Consider the following 6,220-nt stretch of genomic DNA (forward strand, 5'->3'; position numbering starts at 1 on the left):
GTACTGACTGACAGTCTAGCAGGCCAATCATCAAGCAGGAATATCGAGAGCCGTGACAGCCAATCACACACCTGTCCATCCCAAATATTCCCGCCCATGAGTCATGTGCTGCTGGATGCGTATGACTGTGACTCATCTATTTCGTGTCCCTCATTGGAGTCTCTGGGTGCGAAGTCTGGGCGGGCTGGGAAATATACGTAATACTCAGGAGTACCCAGGAAAATGTAGGACGGGTCAGCAGTAGATTGGGAGAATTATATGGCAGTAATGTTGTTTACAAACTAAACCCAAGCTGACGGCTTCCTTTTTTATTTATGAGCCTTCTCATGTCGCACAGTTTGTAGAATTCACATATTCTATCGTGTTAGTTTTTTTGGAATAGAACTGCCCAGCAGTGTCTCTATACAGCCTGCCGGGTCCCAGCTCAATGCTGCTGCTGTTCTCACGACTATGTGGCCGGCAGTGCCTGCACAGCAAGGGCTCCTCTTTGCAGCCGAGTTATAGGGCATTCACCCTCCCCCTCAGTGACATGGTCCCAGAGCAGTGAGGCAAGAAGGGGGGGAGGCAGGAGTAGCTGTAGCTGTAGGAGGTATGCTGTCCCCTAGTGGCGGGAATGGGGAACAGCAAGTTACCTTACAGCATTCCACCATGCAGACCGTCTTCCAGGTAAGGTAAGGTATGGCGAGGCACCAGGGATCCACTGGCGATTGAAAGAACTCATCAGGTCCTCAAAATGAGGGTGTTCCGGCATGTCCGTGCTTTTGGTGGTGTGGTGGTCCGGCATCGGGACCTGGAGGGTGACAACGCCTACCTGTTGTTGAAAGACGGTGTTCATCTCAGTTCCATTGGGACTGATATATTTTTATGTATAAACCAATTATATTGAAAATTTTTTAAAGGGACTGATATATTTTTACTGGGTTTACAAGACGGCGTTGAACACACCTTAGCTCTTTGGGGTGGGGTTGGTTGCAGGCAGACGTAGGGGGTACATTGGCTGCTCTGTGTTGGGAGTCCATGCCCAAAGATGGAGGAAATCGAGGTCCTTCATGCCCGCTGACCCACAGCAGGGCATTCTAGCAGGAGGAAGAACATCTACAGGGAAGAGATTTGGGCATGGCCTTATGTGTGTTTTTGGTTATTTATGTTTTGGTGATTCATGGTCTTTGGTTAATTGTTAAACTATGTTGGTCAATAAACTGTGGCCAACCCCATGTTTATCCACATTTAGGTCTCTGTCATTATTAATAAGATGGTGATTTAAGGGGTTTAATCGTAACTAAATCATTAAGAGGTTTAAAGGGTGTGGAAGTCTATTCAGTCTGCAAGGCCCTGCAATGCCTAAGGAAAGGCCCATGGACTGAAGGGCGTGGGAGATGCAGTTTTGATTTAAAATTGGTGACGTTTTATAAACAAAAAATGGGGAGGGGGAGCAGGAGTATAAAATACTGTGAGGGGCCAGTGTCTTACCCTCAGCATTTGTGTGAGGAACACCCGCCCACCCTGTCCTGTTAGGTCTTATCTCCCCTGGTGTTTTTCGTTTTTCTGTTTTTTTCTTTTGTTTTTCAGTTTCTTTCCCTGTTGGCAGGAGTCCATACGCAAAGATGGAGGAAATCGAGGCCCTTCATGCCCACTGACCCACAGTGGAGCATTCTGGCAGGAGGAAGAACATCTACAGGGAAGGGATTTGGGCATGGCCTTATGTGTGTTTTTGGTTATTTATGTTTTGGTGATTCATGGTCTTTGGTTAATTGTTAAACTATGTTGGTCAATAAACTGTGGCCAACCCCATGTTTATCCACATTTATGTCTCTGTCGTTATTATTAACAATATGGTGATTTAAGGGGTTTAATCGTAACTAAATCACCAAGAGATTTAAAGGGTGCAGAAGTCCATTCAGTCTCTACATCCGAAACTCCAAGGAGGGTGCCATTATGTACTCCTCCATTATACAGATGGTAACATACTGAAACAATGAATGGATTGTTGAATTGTTTGAGTATTCTTTGCCACTTTGGCCTCACAGGCTATTTGTGACATTCCTAGGTTTGTTTTTGTATCATTATTCACTGCCCTATTTTACTTTGTTAGGACGTGTTCACACTACCATAGTCTGTTGCTGGTTTCCATCATATGCTGACATCACATAAATTAATGGGAGTGGAGTAACGGAAATAGTTCCCATCAACAAAGCCCCCTCCGTCTGTTACAGTTTCCATTGACAGACCCCATACGCCTGCCATAGTTCCCATTGACAGAACACCCTCCATCTGTCCATTGTCATTTTCTGTTACTTTTGTAAAAGAAGAAAAAGTCTTGCATGCAGGACTTTTGCTTCTTTTATAATCGTAAAAAAAACATGATGGCTCTCATAGCTAAACATTGGAAGAGTGTAGCCCTGAATTACTGGCCAGGATGAAGGACGCACAGAGCCTAAGGATCCAGTCACATGGAGGAAAATGGTGCTTTATTTCAGGTAGCCTCATGGGTGGTGCGGTGCTGAGTACCAGTAACAATGGAAACACTTCAAAAGTGATCACATTTTAGAAACATGGAACAAAAAGACCAGCCTCCAAAGGAAAAGCCAAAGACCAGCGCTCGCCCATATACAATAAAAGACTTTATTAAGCACGACGCGTTCCGGGCCAGGATGCCCTTTCTCAAGTGCAGATAAATCCCACCGCGGCTAGATTTATCTGTACTTGAGAAAGGGCATCCTGGCCCGGAATGCGTCGTGCTTAATAAAGTCTTTTATTGTATATGGGCGAGCGCTGGTCTTTGGCTTTTCCTTTGGAGGCTGGTCCTTTTCTTCCATGATTTGACGTCCTGGTGACGGTGACCTGCAGCTGCACTCTACACACAATTGATGGATGTTCAGTGGTTGTTGTGACAAACACAACCACACCAGGTGAGCGGTCACCTTTCTATAATATATCTCCGCATTATCAAAGTTAATACACTAGGATCGGCTCAGTGCCTCTCTTCCTTCTTCTTTTGTCACATTTTAGAAACTACACCCTCAAGGAATTTCTCAAGGGATATTATCATACAGAGCCCAAGAATGCTTACCAAAAATAAATGTGGCAAGTAAAAATTAACATTTTTAAAGAAAAAGCTATTTCAATGCCTAATACATTGTGACTAGTTTGTATAATCAGAAACATGCATTTCTTAAACTATTCAGGTTAGTTCTTTTACATTTGGTAATCTGTTCAGAGAGTCTGCATGGGGACCTCCCGAAACAGAATACTGAACGCACTGGCAAGCGGTATGCAGTGAAAGCATACAGACCCCATAGACTATAATGCGGTCTGTGTGCTTTCCATGCGCTGCACACACAAATCATGCGGACATGAAAGTAGATCACAAAGTACTTTTCTGTGCACATGTGCCGTGCGGACACCACGCGGAGAGCACACGGACCCCAATATATTCTATGGGGTATGTGTGCTTTAACTGCACACTACTTGCCAATGCGTTTGGTATTCTGTTCGGGGGATCCCCATGTGGACTCCCCGAACAGATGTGAACGAGGCCTTAAGTGGGCTATCACTGGCACATAAAAGTTGTATATGTGGGTGTAAACTGCTGTTTAGGCACACAGCAGGGCTCAGAAGGGAGGGAGCACAGCACTTGTTAGCTTTTGAAGTATAGATTTAAGGGGACTTTCTAGGTGCCATGTTGTTTTTGCAGATCCCTGGGGGTTCCAGAAAATTGGAATTCTCCAAGAAGTGACCCCACTTTGTAGGGGCAATTTTAGGCTCTCTGCAGATGTGACATGGCGTCCAAAAATCAACAATCTACATCTGCACCCTGCTGTGTACTTAAAATGCAGTTTATGCCCACACATATGACACGATTGGACCCAGGATAACGTATTTAACAATGTCATATGTGGGTATAAAACTGCTGTTTGGGCACAGTAGAGAAGCAGTGCTATTTTGCAGTGCTATTAATCTGTAGACACATGACCCCATTTTGGAAACTATACCACGAAAGGAATTTATCAAGTGGCATAGCAAGCATTTTTTAATCGTTGCATTAATTTAATTCCCCCTTACATGAGTAAGGGACTAACTGCGCTTTCCCGAAACGCATAAGCTATACAATTGATATTATTATGTATTGGATCCTTGTCAATTGGATATGTTTTTTTTTGTTTGGTTTTTGTTTAATGAAGTAAAAGTTATATTTTACATATATGGCATGCTGGAATTTTTTACCCATTTTTGCATCAGTCAGAATCTGCTTGAAGAATGAGTAGGACGCTGATTTTTTCTTCTACATGAATAAAATCTGTCTCCTACTCATATTAATGGGAAGCAGATTACAGGTGGAATTTGAAGCTGATTTTGAGGAAGAAGTTATAGCCATACATAGCTTTTAAATCTCTATACACTTGCAAAGGTGGCCTCCACAAGAAAACATACTACCCTCATTATAGGTAATTATTGACTGAAGTCTATGTCTGCTTGGTAGTCATTACCAGACAAGGAAATATCACTACCTGTTGGTAGGACGAGTTAACAGCATGCAGAATGGAATCAAGCCAGATAAATGGGCATAAAATTGTCATACACATTAAAAGAACAGTGCCAGAACCCATAATAATAATACATTTTATTTATATAGCGCCAACATATTCCGCAGCGCTGTACAATTTGTAGGGTTCAAATACAGACAGAAAGATACATTACAAAGAAAGTCATTTCACACAATGGGACTGAGGGCCCTGCTCGCAAGAACTTACAATCTATGAGGTAGAGGGGGTGACACAAGAGGTAGTAGGGGCGGCATTGCTTATGCAGAGGTCAGACACTTTTGTAATAGAGGTGACTGTCATTACATAAACATAAGACTTTATGAGCCGTCAACAGTCGTGTCCTTTAACATGTGGATGGAGCTTGGACCTATAAAGTTAGCATGAGATGACATCATACCATGTGGGGAAATGTGGGAGCGGGAACAGGGGAGGGTTAAGGACCCATTGATTTTGGTGAAACTAGATCTAGTATGTGTGAAGTTGTTCCAGCCTGGTGTTATGCTACTAGTTAAACACCGTATTCATCACAAGTAACGCAAGTGTATGTGGTCAAAAGTAGCCACAACTGTGATAAAATAGTGCCAAGAGACAGAATCCCCCATGTCTTTGGCCATAGTCACTGAGTATCCCATACTTGCCAACTTTTGGAAACTGTTATCAGAGAAGAGTACCAGCAGCTTGCACCACATACAGGTAAGGTCCATATATATTTGGACACTGACACAATTTTTTTTTCACCTGTTTACTGAAACATATTCAAATTACAGTTATTTAATAGACATGGCCATAAAGTCCAGACATTTCAGCTTTCATTTGAGGGTATCCACATTAAAATTGGATGAAGGGTTTAGGAGTTTCGGCTCCATAACATGTGTCACCCTGTTTTTAAAAGGACAATTGACTCAAAGGCTGTTTCACGGGCAGGTGGGGGCAGTTCCTTCATTATATCATTCTCAATTAAGGGGGGCACTCACACTTGCGCCTGGAGTCCGCCCTGTGTCACTCCACCGGGTTTCGTCCTCAGCCCCGAGAAACTGGACAGGGGATGGCTTCACAGCGGTCAGCTTTAAAACCCATTCATTGGAATAGTTTTAAAAGCAAACCGCCGATGTCCGCCTGCGGCCTCTCCGCGGGGAAACCGTTTTTTTTTTGGTCGGACATGCAGGACTTTGTGTGACACAGTGCAGACACCGGGCACAAGTGTAATCGCCCCTCAGCAGATATAAGGGCCCCCATTCACACACACTATAATGTCCCACAGTGGCCCCTTCACACAGTGTTATGTCCCTAGTAGCCCTACAGTGTTCAGTGCTAATATTGCAAATATTTCAGGTTTGGCAATTCACTACTCACAATCTAATATTCTTCACACTCTACACATTGTGGAAAAGCTTTTCTGGATGCAGATTTTGTTGTTCTGGGGGGGGGGGGGGGGGTTTGTTTTTTAATCCTAAAACAATAATATAAAGGAATCTCTTCTACTATCATCTGCCTAATCCAATCCTGGCTCTCCTAATCCTAAGCATCTGTGAAGCCTACAGTATATGGCTGCCCTCCTGGTTTACATGCCTACGGAGTGGACCGCTGATTGGCAGGAGCTGCAGGACTAATCTCTATGGTGGACAGAATTTCGGGGGTTCTCTACCTTCGAGACTCTATGGTAGACCCCGTCTCTA

This window comes from Leptodactylus fuscus, chromosome 7, assembly GCF_031893055.1.
Source record: "Leptodactylus fuscus isolate aLepFus1 chromosome 7, aLepFus1.hap2, whole genome shotgun sequence".
Lineage (NCBI taxonomy): Eukaryota > Metazoa > Chordata > Amphibia > Anura > Leptodactylidae > Leptodactylus > Leptodactylus fuscus.